General features: G+C 38.7%; 1 pseudogene across 1 annotated transcript; it reads left to right on the top strand.

The window, feature by feature from the left end:
* The first annotated feature begins 2,593 nt into the window (after positions 1-2,593).
* On the top strand, positions 2,594-3,624 carry LOC309840049 (putative G-protein coupled receptor 160; annotated as a pseudogene). The gene has a single exon. The product of its transcript is annotated as a putative G-protein coupled receptor 160 (transcript).
* Positions 3,625-22,536: the final 18,912 nt, after the last annotated feature.

The raw sequence follows: 22,536 nt of genomic DNA, 5'->3' as shown, positions 1-22,536 counted from the left end.
GGAGGAGAGAGAGAAAGTGGCAGAAAGAATATTTGAAGAAATAATGGAAAGAGCTGTATAGGAGCTGTATTTTGTACACTATTGAAGCTAAGTAGGTATTAATTAATTTGTCCTAGCAAATTGACCCTCAGCCCTGGTACCATCCAGACCTGCTGTCTACCTGAACAGCTTCCCCAAGAGGAGAAAAGAGAGAAGAGTCATCAAGGGAGAATTAGACAAATCAAAGTCCTCTGAGCAACTGATAAAACAACTGTTGATAAATAGAATATCAAAAGTAATATAGTAGATCTGAAAAAACAGTCAACTAAAACACGATCTAATTGACATATATAGAACACTCCAGTCAATAACAGGCAGAATACATTTTTTTCAAGTTCCCGCAGAATAGTCACCAACATAGACCTTTATCCTGGGCCATGAAACAAACCTTAAAAAGTTGAAAAGAAATGATATCATTCACACAGAGTGTGTTCTCTGACCATAATGGAACAAAATGGGAAATCAATAATAGAAAGACAAGAGGAAAAATCTCAGAACACATTGAAATGAAACAACATATTTATAAATAGTCCATGGGTCAAGAAGGAGATCACAAAGGAAATAAAATATACATGGAACAGAATAAAAATGAAGTCGCTGGAACAGTGATGACAGGGAAATTTATAGCACTAAATGCTTATATTAGAAAAGAGAAAAGGTCTCAAGTAAACGTTTCTATCCCAAGAAACTAGGAAAAAAGAGAAAAATAAACCAAAAGAAATCACAAGAAAGGAAATAATAAACACCAGAATGGAAATCAAATTGAAAATAGGAAAACAACAGAGACTATCAAAGAAATTGTTATTTTTTCAAAACTGTCACTGAAATTGACAACCCTCTAGCAAGACTGACAAAAATACCAGAGAGATGACACAAATCACCAGTGCCAGGAGTTAAACAGAGGATATGGTTCCAGAGTCTGCAGCTATCACAAAGTATAATATGGGAATATTATGAATACGCTCATAAACTCAACAATTTAGAAGAAAAGGACCAATTCCGCGAAAACCAAAAAGGATCAAAACTCAAATAAGATTAAATAGACATCTGAATAGCACTAAAACTATTCAAGAACTTGAATTTTTAATTAAAAAAAAACTTCCAAAAAAAATTTCTGGGCCCAGATGATTTAAATAGAAAATTATATGAATCAGTTAAAGAAGTCACACCAATCCACACAACCTCTGTCAAAAATTAAAAGGAGGAAAATCTTCCCAACTCATTTGATGAGGCCAATATTAACCTGACACCAAAACCAGACAAAGACAATACCAAAAAAGCCATTATGTAACAAATCCGTCATGAATATAAGCACAAAAATTGTTAACAAAATATTAGCAAGCCAAATCTAACACTGTATAAAAAAATTATACATCATGACCAAGTGAGAGTTTTTCCAGGTTTGCAAGGTTGTTTCAACATTCAAAAATCAATTAATGTAGTCCACAAAGGCTAAAGAACAAAAATAATATGATTACATCCAGGAATAGAGAAGATTATTGACAAAGTCCAACACCAATTCATGATAACAAATTTTCAGAACATTAGGGATAGTGATGAATTACCTAAGCTTGGTAAAGAACGTCGACAAAAACCCTACAGCTAACTTCATACTTAATAGTGAGAGACTGAATGGTTACCACTAAGTTTGGGAACAAGGACAGGATGACCAACCTCTCCACTCTTATTCAAAAAAAGGAAGTTCTAGCCCCTAAAATAAGTAAGGTAAGAAAAAGAAATGAAAAACATATAGATGGGAAATGAAGAAATAAAACTGCCCATATCTGCACATGACATTGTCTACATAGAAAATAGCAAGAAAACTACAAAAAAGAACCTAAACAAAAAAACACTCCCAAGCACCCACAAACCCCCAAAACAAAAAGCAAAAACAAAAATTGAGTTAAATCAGGTCTGTGGATACAAAATCAGCACTCAAAAGTCAATTGTGGCTTGGAGCCTAGGCCTGCACTTCCTGGTCAAGAGTCCTCAGAACCCCTAGAACTTGGACAGGATTGTAAGTGGTCCCAGTGGCCCTGCTCCCTGCCCCACACCTTTGCCTCTGCTCCAGGGCACTGCACAGGGTGGATGGGACAGAGCCAAGAGGGTGTGAGGGGTTCCTGCCCCTCCCTGGGGCAGCCACCTGGGGTCCAGTGCTGCTGGTGCTGGGGCAGTGAGCTCATGGCACATCTGGTTGGGCCCCCAGCACCTGAGAAGCCCAGCACCAGCCAGAGCAGCTATGTCTGGGGTGGTGTCCAGAGGTGGCTGCAGGGCCATTCCTCTGCATTCAGGGGGATGCAACCAGGTGGAGATGGCCTGCTGGGAAAAGTATGCACTGCCTTCCTCCACACTTGTGCAAGTGACTTGGAACTTATTCTCTGGGCATTGTGGTGTAGCAAAATGAAATCAAAAGTAAGGTAATTGAAGGCAGTAAAGCTGAAATAAAACATAAACATCATCAGAAAGACCCACTGGAGAAAGCAAAGGATGGAAAATAAAATAAAGCAGTGTTTTATCATATGTATTTCAGCAGGCCTTTTGAAATTTAGAAAACATGACTACTTTTTCTTTAGAGGACTGCTCTTTTCACTGCCACTTCAATCAAACCAACCAGCCCCTAGATGTCAGCTGTTTGCTATTCTTGTTTATAGTTGGGAACATATTATTAAATATCTTCCAGCTAGGAATGAGAAGAAAAAAAAACACATAACAGAATTTTACAGGGTTTTTTTGTTTGTTTGTTTTATTTTCTTTTCTCTTGCATCTCACTAGCATTCATCTTTTATTTTTGGTAAACATTTCCATGCTATCCTACTTCATGGAGTCTTGTACATTTAGGCATTAGGTTTACTAAATACAACATCTGCCTATTTAGTCAAATTATTTCCTTTACTTATGGCTTTTTCTATTATACAGTTTTCCTGAGAGTTTGTACAAATTATTACCTGAATCTCTCCAAAACTGCCAAGCTTCCATTTAATCGTCAAAAAATGATTTTATTTCTTCACAGTAATTTGAATTTATATTTCAGTCCTTGCTTATCTTTTGGGAGATGCAGCTATCTATCAAAGCCTGAAGGCACAGAATGTTGATTCTTTTCAATGTCCTTTCTACTTCAGTGTTCAGTTACTGTCTGTCATTTTGCATGGTGATGATTTTATCTGTGGCTTTTATAACCTCTTGGTCAGAAGTCATTACCTTGGTACAGGCTATTAGGATAACTTCCTCTATGAATGAGACTATCCTATATTTTCCCTTTCATTCTGCTAGTTACAGTGTGAACTCTAAACAAGTATTCCTGACCAAGCTAGTATCTGTTTTCTTGGTACCCGGTTGCCATTTGCACTACTTCAAGTAACCATCCTTTTACTTAAAGTACACATTCCAGCCTACACTGAGATGAACATTCCCTGGTTGTATTTTCTCAATAGTTTTCTCAATACTGCAGTTTATTGGTTTGATTGTCACAAGCTTAATTTGGGAGATACTGCATTACCTGTAGATCCACTTATCAACTGGAAATGCTGCTTCATTCCACTTACAGTTCATAATATTGAGCAAACGGAAAAGCCTACACCAAAATAATTTATTAGATGTTGTTCATATTTCAATAAAGCTGGGAAAAATTAATTTGTTAATATGTTGTCATGTTAAAACTAATCAAAACTTACAACTAAAATAAGAATCATACTTTTACAAACAGGAAAGAATGATGACTGAGACATGTGAAAAAATGGAACTGAAGCTTCCTATCCCCTAATTTTCAAAACTTTTCAGAATTTACCTTTAGGGGCTATATTATTTATTAAATAGTGATTTTAAAAGCAAAAAAATATAATTCCAGTGTTTATACCTGCTCAGTAACACTTTATATTACAAATAATAGTTTGTTATTAACACTAAAGTGAAAAGAATTAACCTTTTGGCCATGTTGATGTTTCTGTTACCAAACACACTGCTGGTTGCAAACTGCTCTGTAAATCTGAGATTCACTGCCATTGTTGTTTATTTATTATTATTTTCTTTACATCCTTCTTGGAGTATAATTGCTTTACAATGGTGTGTTAGTTTCTGCTTTATAACAAAGTGAATCAGTTATACATATACATATGTTCACATATCTCTTCCCTCTTGCAGCTCCCTCCCTCCCACCCTCCCTATCCCACCACTCCAGTTGGTCACAAAGCACCGAGCTGATCTCCCTGTGCTATGTGGCTGCTTCCCACTAGCTATCTACCTTACGTTTGGTAGTGTATATATGTCCATGCCTCTCTCTCGCTATGTCACAGTTTACCCTTCCCACTCCCCAAATACTCAAGTCCATTCTCTAGTAGGTCTGTATCTTTATTCCTGTCTTAACCCTAGGTTCTTCATGACATTTTTTTTCTTAAATTCCACATATATGTGTTAGCATACGGTATTTGTCTCTCTCTTTCTAACTTACTTCACTCTGTATGACAGACTCTAGGTCCATCCACCTCATTACAAATACCTCAATTTCGTTTCTTTTTATGGCTGAGTAATATTCCATTGTACATATGTGCCACATCTTCTTTACCCATTCATCCAATGATGGGCACTTAGGTTGTTTCCATCTCCAGGATATTGTAAATAGAGCTGCAATGAACATTTTGGTACATGATTCTTTTTGAATTATGGTTTTCTCAGGGTATATGTCCGGTAGTGGGATTGCTGGGTCATATGATAGTTCTGTCTGCAGTTTTTTAAGGAACCTCCATACTGTTCTCCATAGTGGCTGTACCAATTCACATTCCCACCAGCAGTGCAAGAGTGTTCCCTTTTCTCCATACCCTCTCCAGCATTTATTGTTTCTAGATTTTTTGATGATGGCCACTCACTCTGACTGGTGTGAGATGATATCTCCTTGTAGTTTTGATTTTCATTTCTCTAATGATTAATGATGTTGAGCATTCTTTCATGTGTTTGTTGGCAGTCTGTATATCTTCTTTGGAGAAATGTCTATTTAGGTCTTCTGCCCATTTTTGGATTGAGCTGTTTGATTTTTTGTTAATGAGCTGCATGAGCTCCTTGTAAATTTTGCAGGTAAATCCTTTGTCAGTTGCTTCATTTGCAAATATTTTCTCCTATTCTGAGGGTTGTCTTTTGGTCTTGTTTATGGTTTCCTTTGCTGTGCAAAAGCTTTGAAGGTTCATTAGGTCCATTTGTTTATTTTTGTTTTTTATTTCATTTCTCTAAGGAGGTGGGTCAAAAAGGATCTTGCTGTGATTTATGTCATAGAGTGTTCTGCCTATGTTTTCCTCTAAGAGTTTGAAAGTGTCTGGCCTTACATTTAGGTCTTTAACCCATTTTGAGCTTATTTTTGTGTATGGTGTTAGGGAGTGGTCTAATTTCATACTTTCACATGTACCTGTCCAGTTTTCCCAGCACCACTTATTGAAGAGGCTGTCCTTTCTCCACTGTACATTCCTTCCTCCTTTATCAAAGATAAGGTGACCATATGTGCGTGGGTTTATCTCTGGGCTTTCTATCCTGTTCCATTGATCTATCTTTCTGTTTTTGTGCCAGTACCATACTGTCTTGATTACTATAGCTTTGTAGTATAGTCTGAAGTCAGGGAGCCTAATTCCTCCAGCTCCGTTTTTCGTTCTCAAGATTGCTTTGGCTATTCAGGGTCTTTTGTGTTTCCATACAAATTGTGAAATTTTTTGTTCTAGTTCTGTGAAAAATGCCAGTGGTAGTTTGATAGGGATTGCATTGAATCTGTAGATTGCTTTGTGTAGTAGAGTCATTTTCACAATGTTGATTCTTCCAATCCAAGAACATGGTGTATCTCTCCATCTATTTGTATCATCTTTAATTTCTTTCATCAGTATCTTATAATTTTCTGCATACAGGTCTTTTGTCTCCTTAGGTAGGTTTATTCCTAGAGATTTTATTGTTTTTGTTACAATGGTAAATGGGAAAGTTTTCTTGATTTCACTTTCAGGTTTTCACTGCCATCTTTAAAATATGACCTTAAATAAACATTTTTATCAAGGTTAAAATATAATTGCATTTCTATATGCTAAAAATGATTAAAGAAAACCAAAATTAAACACATATTACCATTTAAAATCACTCCAAAAAAAAAGAAACACTTACCTATACACTTGAAAAAACATATGCAGGATCCACATGATGACAATCATAACATATTGACAAATGACACCAAAGAAGACCTAAACAGAGAGACCTACTGGGTTCATGGATTGGAAGGTAATACTAGAAAAGAGGTCAAGGCTCTCCAAACAGACTTATAGGCTTAATATGATTCCTATCAAAATTCCAGGAAGGATGTTTTGTAGATATAGATAAATCTATTCTGAAATTTATATGGAAATTCAGAGGCCCAAGGACAGCTAAAATAATCTTGATTAAGAGTAAAGTAGGTGGAGGCTTCCAGGAAGGTGGTGGAAGAGTAAGACGTGGAGATCACCTTCCTCCCCACAGATACACCAGAAATACATCTACTCGTGGAACAACTCCTACAGAGCACCTACTGAATGCTGGCAGAAGACCTCAGACTTCCGAAAAGGCAGGAGACTCCCCACGTACCTGGGTAGGGCAAAAGAAAGGGGAATAAACAGCGACAAAAGGATGGAGACGGGACCTGCACCAGTGGGAGGCAGCTGTGAAGGAGGAAAGGTTTCCACACACTAGGAAGCCCGTTCGCAGGCGGAGACTGCGGTTGCCGGAGAGCAGAGCTTCGGAGCCGCAGAGGAGAGCACAGCAACATGGGTGCAGAGGGCAAAGCAGAGAGACTCTCTCACAGAGGATCGGTGCCGACCGGCACTCACCAGCCCGAGAGGCTTGTCTGCTCAACAGCCAGGGCAGGCGGGGCCGGGAGCTGAAGATCGGGCTTCGGTCTGATCACAGGGAGAGGACTGAGGTTGGCGGCGTTAACACAGCCTGCAGGGGGTTAGTGCACCATGGCTAGCCAGCAGGGAGTCTGGGGAAAAGTCTGGACCTCCCGAAGAGGCAAGAGACTTTTTCTTCCCTCTTTGTTTCCTGGTGTGCCGGGAGAGGGGATTAAGAGCGCTGTTTAAAGGAGCTCCAGAGAAGGGCACCAGCTGCGGCTAAAAGCACGGACCCCAGAGACGGGCATAAGATGCTAAGGCTGTTGCTGCCACCACCAAGAATCCTGTGCGTGAGCACAGGTAACTATCCACACTCCCCTTCCAGGGAGCCTGTGCAGCCCGCGACCACCAGGGTGCCGGGATCCAGGGACAACTTCTCCGGGAGAACGCACGGCGCAGCTCAGGCTGGTGCAACGTCACGCTGGCCTCTGCTGGCACAGGCTCGCCCCGCACACCGTGCCCCTCCCTCCCCGGGGCCTAAGAGAGCCAGAGTCCCCGAAGCAACTGCTCCTTTAACCAGGCCCTGTCTGAGTGAAGAACAGAGGCCCTCCGCTGACCACATGCAGAGGCGGGGCCAAATTCAAAGCTGAGCCCCGGGAGCTGTGAGAACAAAGAAGAGAAAGGGAAATCTCTCCCAGCAGCCTCAGAAGCAGTGGATTAAAGCTCCACAATCAACTTGATGTACCCTGCATCTGTGGAATACATGAATAGACAACGAATCATCCCAAATTGAGGAGGTGGACTTTAAGAGCAAGATTTATGATTTTTTCCCATTTTCCTATTTTTGTGAGTGTGTATGTGTATGCTTCTGTGTGAGATTTTGTCTGTATAGCTTTGCTTCCACCATTTGTCCTAGGCTTCTATCCGTCTGCTTTTCTTTGGTTTTATTTTTAACTCTTTTTTCTTAATAATTATTTTTCATTTTAATTATTTTATTTTATTTTATCTTTATTTTATTTTACTTTATCTTCTTTCTTTCTTTCTTTCTTTCTTTCCTTCTTTCCGTCCTGTAGACAATGAATCATCCAAAATTGAGGAGGTGGACTTTGAGAGCAAGATTTATGATTTTTTCACCTTTTCCTCTTTTTGTGAGTGTGTATGTGTATGCTTCTGTGTGAGATTTTGTCTATATAGCTTTGCTTCCATCATTTGTCCTAGGGTTCTATCCATCCGTTTTTTGTGCTTTTGTTTTCGTTTCTTAATTTTCTTTTCTTAAAAATTATTTTTTTATTTTAATAACTTTATTTTATCTTACTTTATTTTATTTTCCTTTATCTTCTTTCTTTCTCTCTTTTTTCCTCCTTCCTTCTGTCCTCCCTCCCTCCCTCTCTCCCCCCTCCCTCCTTTCTTTCCTTCTTTCTTTCTTTCTTTCTTCCTTTCTTTCTGCTTCTACTAATTCTTCTTACCACTTTTTCTCACTTTTATTCTGAGCCGTGTGGAAGAAACGCTCTTGGTGCTGCAGCCAGGAGTCAGTGCTGTGCATCTGAGGTGGGAGAGCCAACTTCAGGACACTGGTCAACAAGAGACCTCCCAGCTACACATAATATCAAATGGCGAAAATCTCCCAGAGATCTCCATCTCAACACAAACACCCAGCTTCACTCAACGACCAGCAAGCTACATTGCTGGACACCCTATGCCAAACAACTAGAAAGACAGGAACACAACCACACCCATTAGCAGAGAGGCTGCCTAAAATCATAATAAGTCCACAGACACCCCAAAACACACCAACAGATGTCACATTCCCACGAGAAAGACAAGATCCAGCCTCATCCACCAGAACACAGGAACTAGTCCCCTCCAACAGGAAGCCTACACTACCCACTGAACCAACTTTAGCCACTGAGGACAGACAGCAAAAACAACGGGAACTACGAAACTGCAGCCTGCAAAAAGCAGACCCCAAACACAGTTAGATAAGCAAAATGAGAGGACAGAAAAACACATAGCTGTTGAACGAGCAAGATAAAAACCCACCAGACCTAACAAATGAAGAAGAAATAGGCAGTCTACCTGAAAAAAACTCAGAATAATGATAGTAAAGATGGTCCAAAATCTTGGAAATAGAAGAGACAAAATGCAAGAAACATTTAACAAGGACCTAGAAGAACTAAAGATGAAACAAGAAATGATGAACAACACAATAAATAAAACTAAAAATACTCTAGATGGGATCAATAGCAGAATAACTGAGGCAGAAGAACGGATAAGTGACCTGGAGGATAAAATAGTGGAAATAACTACTGCAGAGCAGAATAAAGAAAAAAGAATGAAAAGAACTGAGGACAGTCTCAGAGACTTCTGGGACAACATTAAATGCACCAACATACGAATTATAGGTTTTCCAGAAGAAAAAGAGAAAAAGAAAGAGACTGAGAAATTATTTGAAGTGACTATACTTGAAAACTTCCCTAACATAGGAAAGGAAATAGTTAATCAAGTCCAGGAAGAACAGAGAGTCTCATACAGGATAAATCCAAGGTGAAATACACCAAGACACATATTAATCAAACTGTCAAAAATTAAATACAAAGAAAACATATTAAAAGCAGCAAGGGAAAAACAGCAAATAACACACAAGGGAATCCCCATAAGGTAAACCGCTGATCTTTCAGCAGAAACACTGAAAGCCAGAAGAGACGGGCAGGACATATTTAAAGTGATGAAGGACAAAAACCTGCAACCAAGATGACTCTACCCAGCAAGGATCTCATTCAGATTTGATGGAGAAATTAAAACCTTTACAGACAAGCAAAAGCTGAGAGAGTTCAGCACCACAAATCCAGCTTTACAACAAATGCTAAAGGAACTTCTCTAGGCAAGAAACACAAGAGAAGGAAAAGACCAACCATAATGAACCCAAAACAATTAAGAATATGGGAATAGGAAACTACATATCGATAATTACCTTAAATGTAAATGGACTAAATGCTCCCACCAAAACACACAGATTGGCTGAATGGATACAAAAACAAGACCCATATATATGCTGTCTACAAGAGACCCAATTCCAACCTAGAGACACATACAGACTGAATGTAAGGGGATGGAAAAAGATATTCCATGCAAATGGAAACCAAAAGAAAGCTGGAGTAGCAATTCTCATATCAGATAAAATAAACTTTAAAATAAAGAGTATTAGAAGCGACAAAGAAGGACACTACATAATGATCAAGGGATCAATCCAAGAAGAAGATATAACAATTGTAAATATTTATGCACCCAACATTGGAGCACCTCAATACATAAGGCAAATACTAACAGCCATAAAAGGGGCAATCAACAATAACACATTCATAGTAGGGGACTTTAACACCCCACTTTCACCCATGGACAGATCATTCAAAATGAAAATAAATAAGGAAACACAAGCTTTAAATGATACATTAAACAAGATGGACTTAATTGATGTTTATAAGACATTCCATCCAAAAACAACAGAATACACATTTTTCTCAAGTGCTCATGGAACATTCTCCAGGATAGATCGTATCTTGGGTCACAAAGCAAGCCTTGGTAAATTTAAGAAGATTGAAATTGTATCAAGTACCTATTTCAACCACAATGCTATGAGAATAGATATCAATTAGAGGAACAGATCTGTAAAAAATACAAACACATGGAGGCTAGACAATACACTACTTAATAACGAAGTTATCACTGAAGAAATCAAAGAGGAAATTTAAAAAATACCTAGAAACAAATGACAATGGAGACAGGACGACCCAATACCTATGGGATGCAGCCAAAGCAGTTCTAAGAGGGAACTTTATAACAATACAAGCCCACCTTAAGAAACAGGAAACATTTCGAATAAACAACCTAAACTTGCACCGAAAACAATTAGAGAAAGAAGAACAAAAAAATGAAAAAGTTAGCAGAAGGAAAGAAATCATAAAAATCAGATCAGAAATAAATGAAAAAGAAATGAAGGAAATGATAGCAAAGATCAATAAAACTAAAACCTGGTTCTTTGAGAAGACAAACAAAACAGATAAACCATTAGCTAGTCTCCTCAGGAAAAAAAGGGAGAAGACTCAAATCAATAGAATTAGAAATGAAAAAGGAGAACACTGCAGAAATACAAAAGATTATGAGAGATTACTACAAACAACTCTATTCCAATAAAATGGACAACGTGGAAGAAATGGACAAATTCTTAGAAATGCACAACCTGCCAAGACTGAATCAGGAAGAAATAGAAAATACGAAGAGACAAATCACAAGCACTGAAATTGAAATTGTGGTTAAAAATCTTCCAATAAACAAAAGGCCAGGACCAGATGGCTTCACAGGCAAATTCTATCAAACATTTAGAGAAGAGCTAATACCTATCCTTCTCAAACTCTTCCAAAATATAGCAGAGGGAGGAACACTCCCAAATTCATTCTACAAGGCCAACATCACCTTGATACCAAAGTCAGACAAGGATGTCACAAAGAAAGAAAACTACAGGCCAATATCACTGATGAACACAGATGCAAAAATTCTCAACAAAATACTAGGAAACAGAATCCAACAGCACATTAAAAGAATCATACACCATGATCAAGTGGGGTTTATTCCAGGAATGCAAGGATTCTTTAATATACACAAATCAATCAATGTGATAAACCATATTAACAAATTGAAGGAGAAAATCCATATGATCATCCAATAGATGCAGAGAAAGCTTTTGACAAAATTCAACACCCATTTATGATAAAAACCCTGCAGAAAGTAGGCATAGAGGGAACTTTCCTTAACATAATAAAGGCCATGTATGACAAATCAACACCCAACATCATTCTCAATGTTGAAAAAATGAAAGAATTTCCACTAATATCAGGAACAAGACAAGGTTGCCAACTCTCACCACTCTTATTCAACATAGTTTTGGAAGTTTTAGCCACAGAAATGAGAGAAGAAAAGGAAATAAAAAGAATCCAAATCGGAAAAGAGGAAGTAAAGCTGTCACTGTTTGCAGATGACATGATACTATACATAAAGAATCCTAAGGATGCTACGAGGAAATTACTAGAGCTAATCAATGAATTCGGTAAATTTGAAGGATATAAAATTAATGCACAGAAATCTCTGGCATTCCTATACACTAATGATGAGAAATCTGAAAGTGAAATCAAGAAAACATTCCCATTTACTACTGCAACAAAAAGAATAAACTATCTATGTATAAACCTACCTAAGGAGACAAAACACCTGTATGCAGAAAATTATAAGACACTGATGAAAGAAATTAATGATGATACAAATAAATGGAGAGATATATCATGTTCTTGGATTGGAAGAATCAACATTGTGAAAGTGACTCTACTACACAAAGCAATCTACAGATTCAATGCAAACCCTATCAAACTACCACTGGCATTTCTCACAGAACTAGAGCAAAAAATTTCACAATTTGTATGGAAACACAAAAGACCCCGAATAGTCAAAGCAATCTTGAGAACGAAAAACGGAGCTGGAGGAATTAGGCTCCCTGACTTCAGACTATACTACAAAGCTATAGTAATCAAGACAGTATGGTACTGGCACAAAAACAGAAAGATCGATCAATGGAACAGGATAGAAAGCCCAGAGATAAACCCACGCACATATGATCACCTTATCTTTGATAAAGGAGGCAGGAATGTACAGTGGAGAAAGGACAGCCTCTTCAATAAGTGGTGCTGGGAAAACTGGACAGGTACATGTAAAAGTAGGAGATTAGACCACTCCCTAACACCATACACAAAAATAAGCTTAAAATGGATTAAAGACCTAAATATAAGGCCAGAAACTATCACACTCTTAGAGGAAAACATAGGTAGAACACTCTATGATATAAATCACAGCAAGATCCTTTTTGACCCACCTCCTAGAGAAATGGAAATAAAAACAAAAATAAACAAATTGGTCCTAATGAACCTTCAAAGCTTTTGCACAGCAAAGGAAACCATAAACAAGACCAAAAGACAACCCTCAGAATGGGAGAAAATATTTGCAAATGAAGAAACTGACAACGTATTAATCTTCATATTTTATAAGCAGCTCATGCAGCTCAATAACAATAAAACAAACAACCCAATCCAAAAATGGGACATTTCTCCAAAGAAGATATACAGACTGCCAACAAACACATGAAAGAATGCTCAACATCATTAATCATTAGAGAAATGAAAATCAAAACTACAGTGATATATCATCTCACACCAGTCAGAATGGCCATCATCAAAAAATCTAGAAACAATAAATGCTGGAGAGGGTGTGGGGAAAAGGGAACACTCTTGCACTGCTGGTGGGAGTGTGAATTGGTATAGCGACTATGGAGAGCAGTATGGAGGTTCCTTAAAAAACTACAAATAGAACTACCATATGACCCAGCAGTCCCACTACTGGGCATATACCCTGAGAAAACCGAAATTCAAAAAGAGTCATGTACCAAAATGTTCATCGCAGCTCTATTTACAATAGCCCGGAGATGGAAACAACCTAAGTGCCCATCATCGGATGAATGGATAAAGAAGATGTGGCACATATATACAATGGAATATTACTCAGCCATAAAAAGAAATGAAATTGAGCTATTTGTAATAAGGTGGATAGACCTAAAGTCTGTCATACAGAGTGAAGTAAGTCAGAAAGAGAAAGACAAATACTGTACGATAACACATATATATGGAATTGAAGAAAAAAATGTCACAAAGATCCTAGGGGTAAGACAGGAATAAAAACAAGACCTACTAGAGAATGGACTTGAGTATTTGGGGAGCGGGAAGGGTAAACTGTGACATAGCGAGAGAGAGGCATGGACATATATACACTACCAAACGTAAGGTAGATAGCTAGTGGGAAGCAGCCGCATAGCACAGGGAGATCAGCTCGGTGCTTTGTGACCGCCTGGAGTGGTGGGATAGGGAGGGTGGGAGGCAGGGAGATGCAAGAGGGAAGAGATATGGGAACATATGTATATGTATATCTGATTCAGTTTGTTATAAAAACTGAAACTAACAAACCATTGTAAAGCAATTATACTCCAATAAAGATGTAAAAAAATGTAAAGTAGGCGTTATATTAAGACTCACTGTTTTTTTGTTGTTTGTTTTGTTTTTGTTTTTGTTTTTGTTTTGCGTTACGCGGGCCTTTCACTGTTGTTGCCTCTCCTGTTGCGGAGCATAGGCTCCAGACGCACAGGCTCAGCAGCCATGGCTCACCGGCCCAGCCGCTCCATGGCATGTGGGGTCTTCCCAGACCGGGGCACGAACCTGCATCCCCTGTATCAGCGGGCGGCCTCTCAACCACTGCACCACCAGGGAAGCCCAAGACTTACTTTTTAACTACAGTAATCCAGACAGTGTGATACTTGCTAAGGGATAGATACACATTTGAGTGGAATAGATAGAGAGTCCAGAAATGGAACCACACAAATACACTGAATTGAATTTTGAGAAGGGTACAAAAGGAATCCAATGGAAGAAAGATAGCCTTTTCAATAAATGATTCTAGAGCAATCAGACGTCCATAGGCTCAAGAAATGAATCTCGACCTAAACTTCCCACATTATATAAAAGTTAATTCAAAATAGATTATGGATATAAAAGTAAAACAATAAAAATATTTCAAATACATAGAAAAATCTTTGAGGTCTAGGTCTAGGAAAAGAGTTCTTAGGCTTGACACCAAAAGCCTGATACATAAAGGGAAAAATGAGAAATTTAACCTCATCAAAATTAAAGCCTTTTGCTCTGAGAAAACTCATGGGAATATGACGAAAATACAAGCTACAGACTGGGAGAAAATATTTGCAAGCCACATATTTGAAGAAGGATTAGTATTTAGAATACATAAGAATTCTTTAAAAAACGAAGTTAAAAAATAAACCAAATAGAAAATAGACAAAAGATATGAATGGCTATTTCACTGTAGAGGATATAAAATGGCAACACACACACACACACACACGCACACACACGAAAATATATTACACACCGTTAGCCACAAGAAAAGCAAATGAAAATGACAAGGAGATAGCCCTACACACTTATCGGACTGGCCAAAATAAAAACGAGTGTCAATCCAAACACTGGTAAAGATGTGGATAATCTGGATCGCTCGTTCTCATACATTTCCCATAGGAGTATAAAATGATACCGCCACTCTGCAATACAGGTTGGCTGTTTCTTCAAAACTAATTATGCAATTTCCAGAGGTCCTAGCAATTTTATTCTCGGGCATTTACCCCAGAGAAATAAAAGTTTATGTTTACACAAAAATCTGTTATACAAATGTTCATTGCAGTGTTATTTGTAATAGCCCCAAATTAGAAACAACCCAGATGTCCTTCAACAGGTGAATGGTTCAACAAACTGTGATACATCTATTTCACAGTGTACTACTCAGAAATAAAAAAGAGCAAACTCTTGATACACTCAACAACTTGGATTAATCTTCAGGGAATTATGCTGAAGGAAAAAAAAAAGACAACCCCAAAGGTTACATACTGTATGATTTCATTATTGCATCAATTTTGAAATGACGAAATTTTAGAAATGTAGAACATATTTGTAGCTGCCAGGTTAAGGGGTTTAAGGTTGGTAGGGTGGGGAAATGTGTGTCATTATCAAAGAATCATAGGTGGAATCCTTGTGATGAAGGAACAGTTTAGTATGTTTATTGTGGTGTTGGATACACAAACCTACACATGTGATAAGATTGTATAGCACTAAGTACACACACACACATGCACAAATGAGTACAACTGGGAAATTTGAATAAGATCAGTGGACTGCACCCATATCAATTTGTGACGTTGTACTGTAGTTTTACAAAATCTTCTCGGTATTACTTCTTCCAACTGCATGTGAATTTACAACTGTTGCAATAAAATCTCAAAATAAAAAATAGAAAGGCAAGAATCAAAGGTAAAGCAGGACCAAGTTGAAGTAGAGGTGGTGAATGTGGATTGAAAAAGAGGATAATAATAAGAGGGAAGGGGACTTCCCTGGTGGTGCAGTGGTTAAGAATCCGCCTGCCAATGCAGGGGACACGGGTTTGAGCCCTGGTCCGGGAATATCCCACATGCCACAGAGCAACTAAGCCCGTGTGCCACAACGGGCCACAACTACTGAGCATGCACTCTAGAGCCCACGAGACACAACTACTGAGCCCGCGTGCCACGACTACTGAAGCCTGCGTGCCTAGAGCCCACACTCAGCAACAGGAGAAGCCTGCGCACCACAGTGAAGAGGGGCCCCACTCGCTGCAACTAGAGAGGGCCCGCACGCAACAACAAAGACCCAATTCAGCCAAAAATAAATAAATAAATATTTTTTAAAAAGAGGGAAGGATTCTTGTAATGCATGGTGCATTTTCATAGTACTTTGCATTTAAACAGGCGTAGGTGGATAACTGTCTCCATCACTGTCTGGGTATATAATGCTGAGTGAATGAATTAACCTCTCTGATCCTCAGTTATCTCATCTGTAAATATGAGTAGTAATATTATATTACTCCCTCTGTGAAGCTGTTCCCGACCACCTGGATTACATGGTTCTTCTCTGTGTTCTGAGAGTCCCTAGCTCACTCCTGCCACGGTTCTCATCACATTTATTTTTCAACTATTTAATTTGTGGCTGTCTGCTTACTAGACTATGAGCTATTCAAACACTGTTTCCCTGCAAGAATCATCCCTGTGTCTCCAGATCCTGCCTGACCCAGTGCCTGGAGCCTGGTACCCAGCAGATGAGTGATGGTGAAATATGCTACTCACCCAAAACACTATAGCTATTATTATAGGTTCAATTTGTTCATAAGAAATAATATATTGAAAATGAGTGAACATAGAAAGTCTCTGCTTAAATTTATGTTCATGAGAATGGGGTTGGGGGTGGTAGTGGTTGGTGATGGCTTGTATTCCCATATTTTGTCCAGAATACTCTGATACCATTGTATTCTCCACTTTTTCCCCTTCATAAACCTAAATACAAAATGACTGATGAACAGAGTTGGGCTTCAATAAATACTTGTTTCATGAATATAACACTGCCATCAGGTTACTTTAGCTCTTCAGTGAGTGGCTGTAGATGTCACTCAGGCTTACAACAGCATAATCGAGGACATGACCTCAGTGCTCAGTGACCTTGGATGAGTGCAGGTGAGCTCTTTCACACTCAAAACGAAACTTCATTCTGTCTTCCTCCTGCTTCTTTGGTCACAACTTCTGTGTGTGTTTTCTTACAGGGTTCCCTTCCCCTGTGTCCTTTCTTGCACTTCCACTGCTTTTCTGTTTATATGTCTGTCTGCCCCAAGTGATTGTGAGATCCCAGATGCCAAGGACTAGGATCTATTCTTCTTTCATCTCCCACTTCTAGGATATCCCTGGAACATGGTGGGCATAACTATTTGCTTACATTACAAAGACAAATTTATCTTTGTGATGGCTCTGATAGAAGGAATACCCCATTTTTTTCTGTAAATTCTAATGTAGGTATTATCTGTGTAGGTCCTAGGTGCTAGAGAGGCTCCTGTATTGAGCTGTGAGTATGTTGCATGGCTACAACTTTGACCTTTTTTGGTCATCTCACACAGAGAGAATCACAGTTTTCAGTAACCAGAATAGCTTAGGGCCACATATACCATACTTTGGTAATTTTAAATCCACATTCACTCATAAGCAACTGCAAAACCTTTCTGCTCAGAAAAACTGTGCTTTGTTTTAGCAATGTACAATGTCATTACAGACGACTTCCCAGGTCAACCGTAGGCTTATTGAAGATAGTGACTACAATGAATCACTCTTATGTACCTCTGACATCCAGTTAAGTGGATGTAGGCACATTGTAGGTACTCAAGTAGCACCGATTGACTCACTTATCTGGGCCTTCTGTTTGTCTTTAAAAATAGACCCTGTGCACTCCCTAACACCATACACAAAAATAAGCTCAAAATGGATTAAAGACCTAAATATAAGGCCAGAAACTATCAAACTCTTAGAGGAAAACATAGGCAGAACACTCTATGACATAAATCACAGCAAGATTCTTTCTGACCCACCTCCTAGAGTAATGGAAATAAAAACAAAAATAAACAAATGGGACCTAATGAAACTTCAAAGCTTTTGCACAGCAAAGGAAACCATAAACAAGACCAAAAGACAACCCTCAGAATGGGAGAAAATATTTGCAAATGAAGCAACCGACAAAGGATTAATCTCCAAAATTTACAAGCAGCTCATGCAGCTCAACAACAAAAAAACAAACAACCCAATCCAAAAATGGGCAGAAGACCTAAATAGACATTTCTCCAAAGAAGATATACAGACTGCCAACAAACACATGAAAGAATGGTCAACATCATTAATCATTAGAGAAATGCAAATCAAAACTACAATGAGATATCATCTCACACCAGTCAGAATGGCCATCATCAAAAAATCTAGAAACAATAAATGCTGGAGAGGGTGTGGAGAAAAGGGAACCCTCTTGCACTGCTGGTGGGAATGTGAATTGGTTCAGCCACTATGGAGAACAGTATGGAGGTTCCTTAAAAAACTACAAATAGAACTACCATATGACCCAGCAATCCCACTACTGGGCATATATCCTGAGAAAACCGAAATTCAAAAAGAGTCATGTACCAAAATGTTCATTGCAGCTCTATTTACAATAGCCCGGAGATGGAAACAACCTAAGTGCCCATCATCGGATGAATGGATAAAGAAGATGTGGCACATATATACAATGGAATATTACTCAGCCATAAAAAGAAACGAAACTGAGCTATTTGTAATGAGGTGGATAGACCTAGAGTCTGTCATACACAGTGAAGTAAGTCAGAAAGAAAAAGACAAATACCGTATGCTAACACATATATATGGAATTTAAGAAAAAAAAATGTCATGAAGAACCTAGGGGTAAGGCAGGAATAAAGACGCAGATCTCCTAGAGAACGAACTTGAGGTTATGGGGAGGGGGAAGGGTGAGCTGTGACGGGGCGAGAGAGAGTCATGGACATATACACACTAACAAACGTAGTAAGGTAGATAGCTAGTGGGAAGCAGCCGCATGGCACAGGGATATTGGCTCGGTGCTTTGTGACAGCCTGGAGGGGTGGGATAGGGAGGGTGGGAGGGAGGGAGACCCAAGAGGGTAGAGATATGGGAACATATGTATATGTATAACTGATTCACTTTGTTATAAAGCAGAAACTAACACACCATTGTAAAGCAATTATACCCCAATAAAGATGTTAAAAAAAAATAGACCCTGTGGAGATTCTCCTTCTAGGAATGGTGGTGTGAGGAGTTTGTACAATTCATGCTCACAGAACACAAGTAAAAACCTGGGCAAAATTATTGAAAACAACTATTTCATGGCACTGGCAGACAATAACCTGAGAAGTGTTTCTTTATGAAATGCTGCTACTGTGTTGGGTAAGAAGGTGACTTTGTGGCCTTTTTCCTGGGGGTGGTCTCATCCTCACACTCCAGCTCAGAAGGTAAAAATCCACACCTTTACTGTATAGAGGTGGTGGACTCAATCTGGGGATGTTGGCAGGACAGATAGAAATTTTACAGGAAGAGCTTGGAAGTGAAGAGTCATGAAAGGGCCAAGAAGTTAAATTCTCCACCCCTCTGACTGCTAAAATATGCATGCATGTGGGAGACCACAGGGAGCCAGGCAAAAATTGAAAGTCTGGGACAGCTTGTGAGGGGTGGATGTTGCTGTGCATTTGGATGTATTCCTCAACCCACACGCCCCTTCTGTGGCAGAGAGGTGACCTTATGGCTTGAGTAGGGTTGCAAGATTTAGCAAATAAAAATAGAGAATGCTCAGTTCAATTTGAATTTTAAAGATATTAAAATATTATTCATTGCTTATCTGAAACCCAAATTTAATGGGGCATCTGGTATGTTAATCTGGCAACCCTAGGATTGAGGTGTATGAACATAAACTCTACCCGGATGATTGGCTGAATACAAAATTACACAGGTGAAGGGGAGGCTGCCAAGTAGAGATATCACTGCCCACACAGGATGTGGGAGACAGTTTTAGCAGTATGAGCCCAGGTGAGGTTACAATAATTATCCATTAATACAAAACAAAAAAAGCCAACAACGTTCAGAAAAACAAAACAAAGTCACTAGAACATATTATCTATAATGTTCATCTTTCAGAAAATTAACTAGAATAGTGAAAAAACTGGAAGGTATAACCCATTGTCAAGAAAATAAATGAGTCAATAGAATCTGACTCTATGTGAGACTAGATTTTGAATTTAGCAGATAGCATCTTCAATGCAGTTATTACAAATATGTCAAACCAATTTAAGAAATAAATGTTTAAAAATTCAAGGAAAACAATTGTGGGTCTGGGTCAAAAATCGGTAATATCAACAAAGAAATAAAAACCTATGAGAGAAAAACAATTGAAATTCTAGAGGTGTACAGTGTAATAACTGAAATGAATAAGTAAACAAACACTAGATTTGCTCAGGAGCATAACTGAGATGGCAAAAGAAACAATCACAATCACTTTGCTGTACACCTGAAACTAACACAACATTGTAAATCAACTATACTTCAATAAAACAAACAGACAAACAAAAGAAACAATCAAAAACTTGAAGATAGATCAATAGAAATTATTCAATCTGAAGAACAGAGATTAAAGAATGAACAAGGCCTCAGAGATCTGTTGGAAAATATCAGACATCCCAACATATGTGCAATTGTAATACAGGAAGGACAGGAGCAACAGAAGGGGCAGAAGAGATTTTTTGAAAAAAATGGCCCCAAAATTCCCAAATTTGGTAAAAGGATTAAATTACTGATCAAGGAAACTAAATAACTCTAAGCAGGAGAAACAAAGAAAAGCACAAGCTGAAAGCCAAAGCCTGAAAGGAAAATTAGAAAGCATCAATAGAAAAATAACACATCAGAGAAACAGAAAATTGAAAAGCCTTATGAAGGAAACAAGTTTGGAATGATGAAGGAACTAAGTCTGGAATGATGAAGGAACAGTTAAAGACTAGTGTGACTAGATTGTACTGAATGAGGGGAGAGGTTGGAGAGGTAGGCAGAAGCCAGAAAGTGTAGGGTTTGGCAGTCCGCACTAAGGAGAATGGATTTCATTCAAAGGAAAAATGGGAATTCCTTGTAGAATGGTGGTAGTAATAGCTGCCCTCAGGATATATTTTGAATATAGAATCAAGAGGACTTGCTGATGTATATAAGTAAAAAACAAACAATATACAACAAACGCAAGAGATCTGTTTCAGACATGTTGAGTCATCCAAACAGGGAAGTCGGGTAGGTTAGACAAGTCTGGGTCTCAAGATATACATTTGGATGGATTCCATGTTTTGATTCTTTACCACAGTTCATCTATTTTGCCTACTTTTCTGATTCCTCAGGTACACACATGCTTTGTGTATTTGTCTAGAGTCTTTAGCTGTAATCAGAAGGAGAGATAGGCAGTACTGGGCTTACTCCATGGTAGCCAGAAGCAGAATCTCCTCATGGGAGTTTATGGAGGATAAAGCTCAATTGTAAGTTGTGTCAAGCTGGTGGTCTGAATACAGTTTTGGATTCTAGATTCTATTTGAAGTTATAAAATACTAAGATAGTGAGTGGATTATTTTAAATTAGTGTGTCCTAAAACTCACTAAAACCCTCCTGGATTCCACTGAAGGTCAGAACCTAGGAGCAGTGACTCAAACATGGGAAAAAAAGATATAATCTGAGTGAAAGACTAAACCAAACCCAAAACCAGGCATTGGACAGAAGAAGTGCCTTCAGAGGCAGGCAGGTGGTACACTCTCCCCTCAGTGGGAATCAGAGATTCTTCCCCACAATGGTGAACACTGGCATGTTGTGGCTCCCGCTCTTAGCTGGGAAACTTCAGACACCAGTTCTCGTGCCTGGGGGTTCCCCTGTGGGATGAAATGAATAGAATTGTCACGCTGGCTTCATAGATACTAGAGCATGTGCATATACATTAGCTTATAGATGTGTATCTCTACTTCTCATGATGCATGACGGATTATATTGATTAACTGGTTTTGTGTAGCATCCTCTGATAGGCACTCAACCCAGATCACAATATTCTTCTGATGGGCAACTAGATTGGCACAGAGAACTTCTTCCTGGTGAACACCAATGATTATTACTTTAAGCCTAAAAGCAAATATAAAACATGTAAATTAACAGGGACTGGAAAGCACCCTTGTGACCTCATCAGAGAAACTAGGAATTTAAGTGTCCAGCGATCCACCCATGCCTGCATGATATCATGACTCCATCCATCTATTATCCATCCAAAAACTATGCTTTGAGATCCTCCATAGGCCATGAATTGAACTACAGTCCACATGGCACTAAAAAGCTTCATCCTATGAGGGACCCTTTGAAAGGACTTTTTCCCTAATTTTGAAATTCTGGTCCTCTGTGGTCTCTTCTGGGCCCATTGCCTCCTTTGAGTTTTCTGTGAGATATTTGTCTCCAGCTCATAAACAAAAGATTTCAGATGCAACCAGGCTTTTTACACATCTTTTCAGGTGGTAAATCACTGGGCTTCCTCCTACTGACCAAGAGCAAATAACTAGAAAGTCCCTAGTACCACATGACCTAAGAGCCTCA

Source organism: Grampus griseus (genome assembly GCF_964374135.1).
Source record: "Grampus griseus genome assembly, chromosome: X".
Lineage (NCBI taxonomy): Eukaryota > Metazoa > Chordata > Mammalia > Artiodactyla > Delphinidae > Grampus > Grampus griseus.
The sequence above is the reverse complement of the archived record's forward strand: the minus strand, read 5'-3'. Positions and strand labels throughout refer to the sequence as shown.